The following is a 16222-nucleotide window of genomic DNA, read 5'->3' on the forward strand; positions in this document are numbered from 1 at the left end:
GTTTTTTTTTTTTTTTATCCATTCTGATAGCCTGTGTCTTTTGACAGGGGCATTTAGCCCATTAACATTCAGGGTAACTATTGAGAGATATGAATTTAGTGCCATTGTATTGCCTGTAAGGTTACTGTTACTGTATATGGTCTCTGTTCCTTTCTGATCTACCACTTGTAGGCTCCCTCTTTGCTTAGAGGACCCCTTTCAAGATTTCCTGTAGAGCTGGTTTGGGGTTTGCAAATTCTTTCAGTTTTTGTTTGTCCTGGAAGTTTTTAATCTCTCCTTCTATTTTCAATGATAGCCTAGCTGGATATACTATTCTTGGCTGCATGTTTTTCTCGTTTAGTGCTCTGAAAATATCATGCCAGCTCTTTCTGGCCTGCCAGGTCTCTGTGGATAAGTCAGCTGCCAATCTAATATTTTTACCATTGTATGTTACAGACTTCTTTTCCCGGGCTGCTTTCAGGATTTTCTCTTTGTCACTGAGAATTGTAAATTTTACTATTAGGTGACGGGGTGTGGGCCTATTCTTATGGATTTTGAGTGGCGTTCTCTGAACCTTCTGAATTTTGATGCTCGCTCCCTTTGCCATATTGGGGAAATTCTCCCCAATAATTCTCTCCAGTATACCTTCTGCTCCTCTCTCTCTTTCTTCTTCTTCTGTAATCCCAATTATTCTAATGTTGTTTCATCTTATGGTGTCACTTATCTCTCGAATTCTCCCCTTGTGGTCCAGTAGCTGTTTGTCCCTCTTTTGCTCAGCTTCTTTATTCTCTGTCATTTGGTCTTCTATATCACTAATTCTTTCTTCTGCCTCATTTATCCTAGCAGTGAGAGCCTCCATTTTTTATTGCACCTCATTAATAGCTTTTTTAATTTCAACTTGGTTAGATTTTAGTTCTTTTATTTCTCCAGAAAGGGCTTTTATATCTCTCGAGAGGGTTTCTCTCATATCTTCCATGCCTTTTTCGAGCCCGGCTAGAACCTTGAGAATTGTCATTCTGAACTCTAGATCTGACATATTACCAATGTCTGTATTGATTAGGTCCCTAGCCTTCAGTACTGCCTGTTGTTCTTTTTTTTGTGTTGAATTTTTCCGTCTTGTCATTTTGTCCAGATAAGAGTATATGAAGGAGCAAGTAAAATACTAAAAGGGTGGCAACAACCCCAGGAAAATATGCTTTAACCAAATTAGAAGAGATCCCAAATCGTGAGGGGGGAGAAAGGGAATAAAAAGAGGTTCAAAAAGGAAGAAAGAAAAAAAAAGAAAAAAGAAAAAAAAAGAAAAGAAAAGAATTAAAAAAAGAAAACAAATAAGAAAAATATAAAAAAGAAAAAATATATATATTGGATAAACTAGTTAAAAAAGAAAAAGGTAAAAGTTAAAAAAAAATTTACCAGAAGGCGAGAAAAAAAAACAAAAAATGAAAAAGAAAAAAATTAAATTAACTGCAAGACTAAAAAAAATCACGGGGAAAAAGCCATGAGTTCCGTGCCTTGCTTTCTCCTCCTCTGGAATTCTGCTGCTCTCCTTGGTATTGAAACCGCACTCTTTGGTAGGTGAACTTGGTCTCGGCTGGATTTCTTGTTGATCTTCTGGGGGAGGGGCCTGTTGTAGTGATTCTCAAGTGTCTTTGCCCCAGGCTGAATTGCACCGCCCTTACCAGGGGCCAGGGTGGGTAATCTGCTCGGGTTTGCTTTCAGGAGCTTTTGTTCCCTGAGCGCTTTCCGTAGAGTTCCAGAGGACGGGAATACAAATGGCGGCCACCTGGTCTCCGGCCCAGAGGAGCCCAGAGCCCGGGGTCCCATTCCTCAGTGCGCCCTCAGAGAACAGCGCCCAGTTACTCCCGTCTGCCTGACCTCCAGCCGCGCTCCAAGCTCACCGAGCCTGCGACCGGTTCAAAGTAACCCCGAGCTGTGAGCTTACTGTCAGCTCTGTCTCTGTAGCCAGCTTTCCCGTTCCAATACCCGCAAGCTCTGCGACGCTCAGACATCCCCGATCCTTCTGTGACCCTGTGGGACCTGAGGCCACGCTGACCCCATGTGAGCTTCGCCCCGGTTTAGCCTCTGGAGCAATGTCCCTCAGCGGAACAGACTTTTAAAAGTCCTGATTTTGTGCACCGTTGCTCCGCTGCTTGCTGAGAGCCGGCCCCTCCCCCCCGGGGTCTATCTTCCCGTCGCTTTGAATTCACTTCTCCGCCGGTCCTACCTTTCAGAAAGTGGTTGTTTTTCTGTTTCCCGAATTGCTGTTCTTCTTCTCTTTGATCTGCCGATGGATTTTCAGGTGTTTGCAATCTTTAGATAAGCTATCTAGCTGATCTCCGGTAGCTGAAGTAGTCTCAGCCTGCTACTTCTCCACCATCTTGACTCCTCCTTCCCTCTTTTTTCCTTCTTTTTCCACATTTACCATATCTGAAATGTATTGTGAGACAGAAAATAAACAGATATTGGTTTTCATTCATATGAAATTAGAATAGTTGACATTCTTTGATGTTCACATAGTCATTTCAAACAGAATTGATTTCATTTTATTACAGCTTTTAGGATAAACTCTTGATAATGGCCTCATTAAATTTCACTCCTCCAACATGCTCCCTGGCAAATTGTGGAGCAGTTGTCTTTGAAATGGTGTAGGGAAAAGATCCTGGACTTAGGAGCCAAGATAACAGGGCTCAAGATCAAGTTCCATTATTTGTAGGTCAAGTGGTCTTGGAACAATTACTTAAGTATTTTGGTGAATTAGTGGCAGCATTAATAATAGCCTTGTCAAATTGTTGTGAGGATTAAATTCTATTATGTTTGATATTTTTGATGTTCAAATGTTTTAGGACAAAAACTTACTTTTCTTTTCTTTTTTCTTTTTTTTTCTTTCTTTTTTTTTTTTTTTGTAGTCCACTAACTTGCTGAAGGCTAATTGGTAATACAAGCAGATAATGAGAAAGTTTAAGATCTTGGTTCTTTATAATAACAAATAGCTGGGAATCTGCCAATGTAAAATTTTTAAAATTTATTTTTAAGTGAGAGAATTTTCCATTTTTTTAGAAATATTTTATTTATTTATTTGACAGAGAGATCACAAGTAGGCAGAGAGGAAGCAGGCTCCCCACTGAGCAGAGAGCCTGATGCAGGGCTCTATCCCAGGATGCTGAGATCATATCCTGAGCCCAAGGCAGAGGCTTAACCCACAGAGCCACCCAGGTGCCCCAAGAATTTTCCATTTTAAAGACAGATTTCCTTCCTAAAGCTATTGTTTATGCAGCATATAACTCTAAAGGGAGTAAGATAAAATCCAAAATGCGGAAATAACACAAAAATATATTTTAGATTTTTCAGTGTCATATTAAGGAACATAAAACAGGCCCATCTAAAATTTCAAAGACTATTTTAGAAATAAAGAGTTATATAGTTAGATAGAAAATGAATGCAGAAATAAGTTTGCTAAATTAACCACAAAACCCCAGGAGTATTTTATTTCCTTGGTGAATGACTTAGGATTTACTAGTGATTAGGGCCCTATTCATAGATTCTGTATAGCTGTAAACATTTTTAAACTTTTTGAAAATTGCTAAATTACAAATATTTTTTGGTCTAGAAAAAAATTAAAATAATTTTTATCCAGGAGAAAATATAACCCCAAAGGTTATAGTTTTTGTTTTTGTGGGTTTTTTTTTTCCCAAAGGTTATAGTTTTAATGACATGGAAGTTATTAGCCACTTTTGTGTCTAATACAGCAAATATATTTGCACATTTCTCTTCTATCTGAATAGATAAATATGTTCTACACAAGTTCTTTGTCTTTAGGGGGAGGAGAATTTTGTATAAGTGTCAGCTCAATGAATTTTCACAAACTGAACCTACCCAGGGTAACCAGCACTCAAGTCAGGGTGCAGACTATGGCTCCAGTCTAGAAGCCCCTACAATTACAGCTGAGCCATAGAAGCATAACCACTATCTGACTTCCAATCACATAGATTAGTTTTGCATATATATATACATATATATGTAGTGCATTGCATTTTATGTATATACGCAATGCATAACTTACCTATGTCATATATGTCATCATCATATATATATTTACTGTATTTGATTATAATAATCATACAGTATGTGCTCTTTCTTTTCTGACTTATTTAAAACTTCAACATTAAATTTGGGAGATTCATCGAAGTTGGTGTGTATATTCATAGTTTGTTTATTCTTAATGCTGTATAGAATTCCATTGTATGAATCTCTTTTTTAAAACTATAATTGGCATATAACATTATAATAGTTTCAAATATACAGCATGATTCGATATTTGTATATATTGCAAATGATCATCACAATAAATCTTGTTAACATCCATCACCATACATAGTTGCCAATAATGATGAGAATTTTTAAGATGCACCCTTTTAGCAACTTTCAAATATGCAATATTATTAACTACAGTTACCATGCTGTATATTACATCTCCAAGACTTTTTAATCTTATAACTGGAAATTTGTACTTTCCCTTTGCCTTCATCTGTTTTACCCACCCCCCACTTCCCATTTCTGGCAAACACCAGTCTGTTCTCTGTTTCTTAAGATACAACAAATAAATGTTTTTTGAACCAGCTTTACCAACTTGCTATTTCCTTTAAATAATCAAATTTTTGAAATGTATTTGACAGATATTTATGCAAAAGTCATCATTTTTTAACATTTAAAAATATTGTTTTGAAGGAGTGGAACTTTCTGATGTCATTGTTCTAGGAAGAATCCCTTGAATGCTCCCTCCAGCTAAGGTCACAAAAAGAAAGGGGGCCCTTGCCACTCCAGCAAAAAAGTGTACTGAATCATTATTGGAGAGTGGTCATTAATTGATAACATCTATCCATTTTATATTATTTCTAATGCAGTTAATATATCTACATAGAAGCAAAGAGCCTCAAAGAGAGAGATGTAGCTAGAGCCTATATTGAACCCCTGTCATTTTGCAGCTCAATTTTATTAAAATCTCTCCGATCCCATGGCTTGAAGTCAACCAGGTGAGGAATGTTGGCAGAAAGAATATCAAGGTCATCCCAGGGATACTCACTTGGAATAGTCAGGATGAGTGAATCCGGCTCACTTCCAGGACTGAATGACTGTGGAAAAAGGTAATATCACAAAAGAAAAAGTGTGTGGAAAGGACCAAAACCCTCCACCCTCCTCTTTTTGCTCCAATTGCTCTAATAGCAGCAGTGCTCTGGGAATAGTGACTCAGTACATAAGGCTAAATAAAAACAGTAATCCTAGAGACCAAGTGCAGAGGCTTCTGGCTGTTCTCCAACTCAGCGTTACCACAGACTGTGAGGGGATCTACATCCATGGATTGTTCAGGGGCAGTCATCTTGACAGCCCAATCTGTCCATATGGCTACTATGGGCAAACATCATACTTAGGAAAAATCCTTTCTCTCTTCCATTTCCTATAACCTTAGAATGTCCTGCCTGACCAGCCACTGGAATAGTGGACAATGAGACTATCCTGACTATCTTGGACACCTTACAATAGCAGCACTGAGAGCCCATGACAGAAGAAATGGCAGCTGGAGAGAAAGGCCATTACAAGACTGATTAAATTCATTAAGTTTCTTGCTCTGAATATTCTCAGGCAGCCCGTCTGGATTGAATAAGTTGTGGGATTCTGAAAATACACAACTCAAGGGAGAAAGCCACATTTAAAAAGGATAGTACGTTTTCTACTAACATAGAAAAGGTGAAAGAAGAGTGGATTACTCAAAAGAAATAGGAACTTTATGAATCTACAGCTAAAGTTTCAGTGAGACCTATTCTAGTTGTTATGGGTCAAGTTGTGTCCCTCAAAAATTCATAGGTTGAAATCCTAACCCCCAGGACCCCAAAATACACCTTATTTGGAAATCAAGTCTTTACAGAAGTAATCAAGTTAGAATGAGTCATTTGGGTGAAATTTTATCCAGTATGACTGGTGTTACACAAAGGAAAAATTTGGACACAAACATGTATGTGTACAGGGAGAATTCCATGTGAATATGAAGATGGCTATCTGCAATGCAAGGAGAGTGGCCTGGAAGAAATCTTCCCCCGTAGCCTTCAGATGGAACTAATCCTGACAACATGCTGATTTCAGGTGTCCAGCTTCCAAAACTGTGAGAAATTTCTGTTGTTTAAACCCCTCAGCTTGGGTGTTTTGTTACAGCTGCCCTAGCAAACCAATATACAAGCTTTTATTGGAACAAATGAGTTATCTAGATTTCTAAGAAGATATAAATGCATACTGCATAAAATATTAACAACTATTTATTATGTTATTAATATAGCAAATTGTATATGTACAAATGTCATCCCCTTAAATTTTTCTTTCATGTCGAGGGAGCTCACTTACACCAATATGTAGCCCTTTAATCAAAACCGTTTGGGGACTTAATGTTAGTGTTATCATTGGCATTGAATACACTTCTTTGCTGCCTTGTGGGTCATAGAACAAGACTCAAACACAAGCACAAAAGTGGACATGTGCTCAAAACTGACAAATCATATTATTGCCTGAACATAGCCATCACAGTCCATCTGGTCATGAAATGTATTTAAAAGTAAATTCCTCTAATAAAAGGCTTCCAAATTGGCAAAGAAGAATTCAAACTCTCACTCTTTGCAGATGATATGGTACTTTGTGTGGAAAACCCAAAAGTCTACACTCCAAAACTGCTGGAACCCACACAGGAATTCAGTAAAGTGTCAGGATATAAAATCAACACACAGAAATCAGTTGCATTTCTATACACCAAAAACAAGACAGAAGAAAGAGAAATTAAGGAGTCAATCCCATTTACAACTGCACCCAAAACCATAAGATACCTAGGAATAAACCTAACCAAAGAGGCAAAGAATCTATACTCAGAAAACTACAGAATACTCATGAAAGAAATTGAGAAAGACACGAAGAAAGGGAAATACGTTCCATGCTCATGGATTGGGAGAACAAATATGGTGAAAATGTCTATGCTACATAGAGCAATCTACACATTTAATGCAATCCCTGTCAAAATATCATCAAATTTTTTTTCAAAGAAATGGAACAAATAATCCTAAAATTTATATGGATGCAGAAAAGGCCCCAAGTAGCCAGAGAAATGTTGAAAAAGAAAAACAAAGTTGGCAACATCACAATTCCAGGCTTCAAGCTCTATTACAAAGCTGCAGTCATCAAGACAGCATGGTACTGGCACAAAAACAGACACATAGATCAATGGAACAGAACAGAGAGCCCAGGAATAGACCCTCTACTCTATGGCCAACTAACCTTTGACAAAGCAGGAAAGAATGTCCAATAGAAAAAAAGTCTCTTCACCAAATGTTGTTGGAAAAATTGGACAGCCACATGCAGAAGATGAAGCTGGACCATTTCCTTACACCACACATGAAAATAGACTCAAAATGGATGAAAGACCTCAATGTGAGAAAGGAATCCATCCAAATCCTTGAGGAGAACTCAGGTAGCAACCTCTTCGACCTCAGCCACAGCAACTTCTTCCTAGAAGCATCGCCAAAGGCAAGGGAAGCAAGAGCAAAAATGAACTATTGGGCCTTCATCAAGATCAAAAGTGTTTGCGCAGCAAAGGAAATAGTCAACAAAACCAAAAGACAACTGACAGAATGGGAGAAGATATTCACGAATGACATACCAGATAAAGGACTCGTGTCCAAAATCTATAAAGAACTTATCAAACTCAACACCCAAAGAATAAATAATCCAATCAAGAAATGGGCAGAAGACATGGACAGATATTTCTGCAAAGAAGACATCCAGATGGCCAACAGACACATGAAAAAAAGTGCTCCACATCACTCGGCATCAGGGAAATACAAATCAAAACCACAATGAGATACCACCTCACACCAGTCAGAATGGCTAAAACTGACAAGTCAGGAGACGACAGATGTTGGAGAGGATGTGGAGTCAGGGGAACTCCCCTACGCTGTTAGTGGGAATGCAAGCTGGTGCAGCCACCCTGGAAAACAGCATGGAGGTTCCTCAAAAAGTTGAAAATAGAGCTACCTTATGACCCAGCAATCACACTACTGAGTTTTACTCTAAAGATACAAATGTAGTGATCTGAAGGGGCACCTGCACTTGAATGTTTATAGCAGCAATGTCCACAATAGCCAAACTATGGAAAGAACCTAGATGTCCATCAACAGAGGAATGGATAAAGATGTCGTGTGTGTGTGTGTGTAATGGAATACTATGCAGCCATCAAAAGAAATGAAATCTTGTGATTTGCAATGATGTGGATGGAACTAGAGAGTACTATGCTAAGCAAAATAAGTCAATCAGAGAAAGATAATTATCATATGATCTCCCTGATATGAGGAATTTGAGAGACAGAACTGGGGGCTTGGGGGGTAGGGAAGGAATAAATGAAACAAGATGGGATCAAGAAGGAGACAAACCATAAGAGACCCTTAATCTCACAAAACAAACTGAGGGTTGCTGGGAGGAGGGGGCTGTGGAGAGGGTGGTTTGGTTATGGACATTGGGGAAGGTGTGTGATATAGTGAGTGTTGTGAAGTTACACACTTAACAATTGACAGACCTGTACCCCTGGGGCAAATAATACATATATATTATGTATTAATTAAAAATAATTAATTTTTAAAAGGTAAAGGCTTATCTTTGTGTACGGTGTAAGAGAATGGTCGAGTTTCATTCTTCTACATATAGCTGTCCAGTTCCCAGCACCATTTATTGAAGAGACTGTCTTATTTCCACTGTATATTTTTTCCTGTTTTGTCGAAGATTATTTGCCCAAAGAGTTGAGGGTCCATATCTGGGCTCTCTGTGTTCCACTGGTCTATGTGTCTGTTTTTATGCCAGTACCATGCTGTCTTGGTGATTACAGCTTTGTAGTAAAGCTTGAAATCAGGTAGCGTGATGCCCCCCATTTTATTTTTGTTTTTCAACATTTCCTTAGTGATTCGGGGTCTCTTCTGATTCCATACAAATTTTTGGATTATTTGCTCCAGCTCTTTGAAGAATACCGGTGGAATTTTGATTGGAATGGCATTAAAAGTATAGATTGCTCTAGGCAGTATAGACATTTTAACAGTGTTTATTCTTCCGATCCAAGAGCATGGAATGGTCTTTTGTCTTTTTGTGTCTTCTTCAATTACTTTCATGAGTGTTCTGTAGTTCCTCAAATACAGATCCTTTACCTCTTTGGTTAGGTTTATTCCCAGGTATCTTATGGTTCTTGGTGCTATAGTAAATGGAATCGATTCTCTAATTTCCCTTTCTGTATTTTCATTGTTAGTGTATAAGAAAGCCACTGATTTCTGTATGTTGACTTTGTATCCTGCCACGTTGCTGAATTGCTATATGAGTTCTAGTAGTTTGGGGGTGGAGTCTTTTGGGTTTTCCATATAAAGAATCAAGTCATCTGCGAAGAGAGGGAGTTTGACTTCTTCATTGCCAATTTGGATACCTTTTATTTCTCTTTGTTGTCTGATTGCTGTTGCTAGGACTTCTAATACCATGTTGAACAAGAGTGGTGAGAGTGGGCATCCTTGTCGTGTTCCTGATCTCAACGGGAAGGCTGTAAGCTTTTTCCCATTGAGGATGGTATTTGCTGTGGGTATTTCATAGATAGATTTGATGAAGTTCAGGAATGTTCCCTCTATTCCTATACTTTGAAGCGTTTTAATCAGGAACGGATGCTGGATTTTGTCAAATGCTTTTTCTGCATCGATTTAGAGGACCATGTGGTTCTTCTCTCTTCTCATATTAGTTTGTTCTATCACATTGATTGATTTGCGAATGTTGAACCATCCTTGTAGTCCTTGTAGCCCAGGGATGAATCCCACCTGGTCATGGTGGATAATCTCTTTTTTTTTTTTTTTTAAGATTTTATTTATTTATTTGACAGAGAAAGAGAGAGAGCGAGATCACAAGTAGGCAGAGAGGCAGGCAGAGAGAGGGGGAAGCAGGCTCACTGCTGAGCAGAGAGCCAGATGTGGGGCTTGATCCCAGGACCCTGAGATCATGACCTGAGCTGAAGGCAGAGGCTTAACCCACTGAGCCACCCAGGCGCCCCTGGATAATCTTTTTAATGTGGTGTTGGATCCTGTTTGCTAGGATCTTGTTGAGAATCTTAGCACCCATATTAATCAGTGATATTGGTCTGAAATTCTCCTTTTTGGTGGGTCTTTTCCTGGTTTGGGGATCAGGGTAATGCTGGCTACATAGAAAGAATCTGGAAGTTTTCCTTCTGCTTCAATTTTTTGAAACAGCTTCAGGAGAATAGGTGCTATTTCTTCTTTGAAAGTTTGGTAGAATTCCCCAGGGAATCCGTCAGGTCCTGGGCTCTTGTTTTTTAAGAGGTTTTTGATCACTGCTTCAATCTCGTTACTAGACATTGGTCTATTCAGGTTGTTGATTTCTTCCTGGTTCAATTTTGGGAGTTTATAGTTTTGCAGGAATGCATCCATTTCATCTAGGTTGCTTAGCTTATTGGCATATAACTGTTGATAATAACTTCTGATGATTGTTTTTACTTCCTTGGTGTTCGTTGTGATCTCTCCCTTTTCATTCATAATTTTATGAATTTGGGCTTTCTCTCTTTTCTTTTGGATTAGTGTGGCCAATGGTTTATCTATCTTATTGATTCTTTCAAAAAACCAGCTTCTAGTTTCATTGATATGTTCTACTGTATCTCTGGTTTCTACCTCATTGATCTCAGCTCTAATCTTGATCATTTCCCTTCTTATGTGTGGAGTTGGTTTGATTTGTTGTTGATTCTCCAGTTCTTTAAGGTGTAGAGACAGCTGCTGTGTTCTGGATTTTTCAATTTTTTTGAGAGAGGCTTGGATGGCTATATATTCCCCCCTTAGGACCACCTTTGCTGTATCCCATAGGTTTTGAACTGAAGTGTCTTCATTCTTATTGGTTTCCATGAATTGTTTCAGTTCTTTGTTGATCTCCTGGTTGATCCAAGCATTCTTAAGCAAGGTGGTCTTTAGCTTCCAGGTGTTTGAGTTCCTTCGGAAAAAGACCTCAATGTGAGACAGGAATACATCAGAATCCTAGAGGAGAGCATAGGCAGTAATCTCTTTGATATCAGCCACAGCAACTCCTTTCTAGATATATGTCCAAAGGCAAAGGAAACAAAAGCAAAAATAAACTTTTGGGTCTTCATCAAAATCAAAAGCTTCTGCACAGCAAAAGAAACAGTCAACAAAACAAAGAGGCAACCCACGGAATCGGAGAAGATATTTGCAAATGACAGTACAGACAAAAGGTTGATATCCAGGATCTATAAAGAACTCCTCAAACTCAACACACACAAAAACAGACAATCATATCAAAAAATGGGAAGAAGATATGAACAGACATTTCTCCAAGCAAGACATACAAATGGCTATCAGACACATGAAAAAATGTTCATCATCACTAGCCCTCAGGGATATTCAAATTAAAACCACAGTGAGACATCACCTTACACCAGTTAGAATGGTCAAAATTAGCAATACAGGAAACAACATGTGTTGGAGGGGATGTGGAGAAAGGGGAACCCTCTTACACTGTTGGTGGGAATGCAAGTTGGTGCAGCCTCTTTGGAGAACAGTGTAGAGATTCCTCAAGAAATTAAAAATAGAGCTTCCCTATGACCCTGCAATTGCACTACTGAGTATTTACCCCAAAGATACAGATGTAGTGAAAAGAAGGGCCATCTCTACCCCAATGTTTATAGCAACAATGGCCACGGTCGCCAAACTGTGGAAAGAACCAAGATGCCCTTCAACGGACAAATGGATAAGGAAGATATGGTCCATATACACTATGGAGTATTATGCCTCCATCAGAAAGGACGAATACCCAACTTTTGTAGCAATATGGACGGGACTGGAAGAGATTCTGCTGATTGAAAAAAGTCAAGCAGAGAGAGTCAATTATAATATGGTTTCACTTATTTGTGAAGCAAAATAAATAGCATGGAGGACAAGGGGAGATGGAGAGGAGAAGGGAGTTGGGGGAAATTGGAAGGGGAGGTGAACCATGAGAGACTATGGACTCTGAAAAACAACCTGAGGGTTTTGAAGGGGTAGGGGTGGGAGGTCGGGGTACCAGGTGGTGGGTATTACAGAGGGCACGGATTGCATGGAGCACTGGGTGTGGTGCAAAAAAAATGAATACTGTTGTGCTGAAAATAAATTTTTTAAAAATGGAAAAAACAATAAAAAGTAAAGGCTTCTAGGGGCACCCAGTAGCTCAGTCAGTTAAGCATCCAATTCTGATTTTGGCTCAAGTCATGGTCTCAGGCCACTGGGATCAAGCCCAAAGGTGGCTCCATACTTCGTGGGGGTCTGCTTAAGGTTCTTTCTCTCCCTCTATCTCTGCCCCTCTCCCTGCTCTTTCTCTAAAATAAGTAAATCTTTAAAAAAAAATTAAATGACTTCTTACCTACCAAGAAATCCCTCTACCATCTATTTTATTAATTTATTTTAAATTGTGTTTCTGTCACTTAACAACTGAAACTATGAAGCTTTACTCAATACATTTTTTAAAAATTTTCCTTTAGATTAATCCTCTCACTGATTAACTGTAGATTATATATCTCAGATTTTTAGAGAGGAACCATATGGCTTTATAGAATTAGACATATGAATGACTCATCAGTGATCACATAACTATAAGTGGAATTAGAACAAAATGTAGGCCTTGTAATTGATAAAATAACAAATTAACGAGATTTGGAAGCTGAAAATAGCACTGAAACTCTTCTTAACTAATTTTGTCTACTACTTGAATGCTCTTGATGATATTTCTAATAAATATCATATTAAAATGTTATGTTTATTATAACACATTGTTTTTCATAATGGTGGGAGTAATAAATGATATTTAATTTTAAGTGTACTAAATAAGGGATATAGTAATGTTATTTGACACCAAACATGTGATATGTCTATAAAATAATGGATTTACTTCCTAAGGGACTTATAAATAGATTTTATGAAGTTCAGAATCTTCAAAGACGCTCCGTTTTCTTGATTGGATAGCTAATTACCAAGTTCCTCATGTAGAAATAATTAATATATACAATGATAATGATAATAATAATACTTATATAATCATAGTGATTTCCTATTACAGTTTAAAAATTGATATATAGTACTCTAGGCCTTTGTTTCAAGATATACAAAGATATATTTCCTCGGTCTGAGAAATTATAAAAAAATACTAAGAACCCTGCCTCTTGCATTAAATAGAGTAATATAGGTGGTATAAGATAATCACTATACAAAAATTTTTCCTTTAGTCCAAATCTAGAATATCTCTTCCCATGTAGTAGAGGAAAAAGTAGTATCTAAGGCTGAAGTCCCACACAGATGGAATGCTTTTCAATTCTAACAAACTAAAGTTAGCATGCTATAATTGTGTCAACTAGCAATTTCTTTATTGCATACCTAGTACTGTGGGAGAAACACCTGTGAATCCCATTCTGTTAGATTAGATAATTATTATCAATGTGGAATTCAAACACATTATTTATAAAACAAAGCTACATGGGATAATTAATTTATAATTGTGTTATATGTGTATACAAATCCGAAAAGTAAAATGTAATACACATATATATACACATACATATATGTATTTTTAATCAATTAGGTTTAAACTGAGAACTATACAAAAAGACTTAAGTAAAGTATAAATTGTATTGTAAATCATTTCCAAAACTATAATCTGATGATCTTGTAGCAGTCTATATATGAAATCTCCTGCAAGGTAGAGATATTATCAGAAATTACTTACAATACAATTTATACCTTAAGCATGACCTACTTAAGGTCTTTGTACATAGCTTTCAACTCAAATCTAATTGATTAAATGACTGTGTGTAGATATGATTATATGCAAATATAATGTTTTTATAAGGTTAGGTTTACAGAAAAAATTAAAGAGAACACCACAGCTTGAGTAGACAGCATTAATAAGTTAATCAAGGTTAGAAACATTCAGACACTAAAGAGAATTACTGAATTGCAACTAACATTTCCATGAACAATTGTAATAAGCAAACTACACATGCAGCAATGATCTTCAATAGCATTTACCACAGATATCTTTTCACTTGGTGCAAACAGACAACAATCAATAATCCCCATGGAATACTTGTGTAATCCATTCAACCAGACCATGTCAGCCTACGGTGACACTGATAAGGCCCCTGCAGTGGCTGTTTATCATGTCTGATATTGCAGAGAAGGCACTGGATAAAAAATTTGAGAGTTGTTCATCGAGGTGAAAAAGAATTATGATCTTAACAACTCATAATGTATTTTCTCTTAGGGAGTGAGTTATACTTTAGGAAACATTTTGGAAAGTCACCAAAGGTATCTGTAGACAATAAATGGCAAGATGATAAAAAAGACAGTTAATTTGCTCTATGTTAGAACTGAACAGAAATATCAGACTAGAGGGTAAGAAGAGAGAAAGAGAGAGAGGAGGGAAAGCCAGGGACCACATTGCAATAGCCAGGGAGTAAATCTGCAAACGGGCATTTCATATCTTATTTGGTCTATCCATACCTGATTTTAAGTTATTTGTGTTGCTTTAGAGAGAATATGAGCAGCTTACATTCTCATACTCATAGTCATCCTCCTTATTGATAATGAATTTAGTTTGTCAAATGGCCTCTCTACATTTGGAGTAAGTTCTTTTCCATAAGGTTCCTCAATGGATTCCTGAAGGGCTAGCTACAATGGCTGTCCAGAAAAGTTAATTACCCTAAATTCTCTAAGAGTAAGCAACATGAAATTCAATCTGGGCTCCCAGTTTGTTTGTTCCCAGTTCCAAAGATGGCCTATGTTTAATTCCTAGAGATTAATTTCAGAGAAGTTAAAGATGTTGTTTTCCTTGTTAATCGTGTCTCCCTTTGCAATAGTACTGGGGAGATGGGGATTCAAAATATAACACTTTTTTTTAAGATTATTTATTTATTTATTTGACAAAGATCACAGTAGGCAGAGAGGCAGGCAGAGAGAGAGAGGAAAGCAGGCTCCCTGCTGAGCAGAGAGCCCAATGTGGGGCTCAATCCCAGGACCCTGGGATCATGACTGAACTGAAGGCAGAGGCTTTAACCCACTGAGCCACCCAGGTGCCCCCAAATATAACACTTTTATAGAGCAATTGCAATGTCATAATGTGTGCCGAATCCCTTCCTTGGGAAAGCAGGCCAGGGGAAGGGATGGGGAAAGGACAGATCAAAAGATGAAATGAGTGTGGTTGTCTGTAACTTTAGGTGAAATCAAAATCAAGAGAAGAAACAGAAATAAAAGTCCACTGGGTGATGGCTCAGGCAAGATTACTAAATAAAGCAGAGAGGGAAATCTAAATAAGACATCAAAGATAAAATCAGGGCTAGATAAACACAAAGCAGTCTAAATAGAGATCAATGAATAAATTTATTAATAGAAAACTTAATTCATAATTATCCCCAAAGGTAAAGAGTATGGATTTACACTGGTATGATAATGAGGCATCTCACTCCCTTCTTAAATCTATAAATCTTGGGGCATAATGATGGGGACCAGGGATCCATAGTATAAGCCTTTCTTGGGAACCATGCACTAAATGAACTGAGAAATGGAAAGCTCAAGAATGGCAGGGCAAATTTTAAAGGGGAGTAATGTAGTCAGGAGATGGATTTGTCCTTGTCTGATAACATGATTATTACATGAAAGCAATGCATATTTGAGAAGATAAGAGCACTCAATGTGCCTGAGAACAAATATAGTTCCAATAAAAGACCATGTATTGCATGACTGGTGAGTTCAAGTAAAGCACACCAACTGGTAGAAGAAATGTGACCTATTGAATGACAAATTCTTACCAGTCCAACTATTTGCTGTTATTGCTACAGTGAAGAGTGAGTGAAGGGAAAGATGGGGTAGTAAAACAGAAATTCCCTTATAGAAATTCTAAAGGAGCTAAAGGAAGAATATCAGAAAAAGGAGGTTTCTTTTGATGTTCCTCAGATTTTGTTCTTTCATCCCAAGGGCCATTGTAATATCCATGGTCAACCAGGCATATTTATAAGCCCATCAAGAGAAAGGCTAGCAAACAAATCATGTGTGATCTGTATTTACCTTCCTCGTGTTACTTCCTAATCTCTATTACCACTGATACTTTCTGTTCTCCTACGACAAGACAGTGTTCATTTTCAGATGAATCT

The 16222-nt window shown here is 37.7% G+C and overlaps 1 long non-coding RNA gene across 1 annotated transcript in view; it reads right to left on the reverse strand.

Annotated features, from left to right (window-relative positions):
• LOC123389592 overlaps nt 1-16222 on the reverse strand; it is a 30279-nt gene extending 14057 nt beyond the window's left edge. Inside the window, exon 1 of the long non-coding RNA XR_006604224.1 lies at nt 16137-16222. This is a non-coding gene — a long non-coding RNA (uncharacterized LOC123389592). The remainder of the gene's footprint in view (nt 1-16136) is intronic.

The sequence above is a fragment of the Mustela putorius genome, unplaced genomic scaffold (assembly GCF_011764305.1).
Source record: "Mustela putorius furo isolate JIRA1106 unplaced genomic scaffold, ASM1176430v1.1 tig00003987_pilon_pilon_pilon, whole genome shotgun sequence".
In the NCBI taxonomy this organism is placed as follows: domain Eukaryota; kingdom Metazoa; phylum Chordata; class Mammalia; order Carnivora; family Mustelidae; genus Mustela; species Mustela putorius.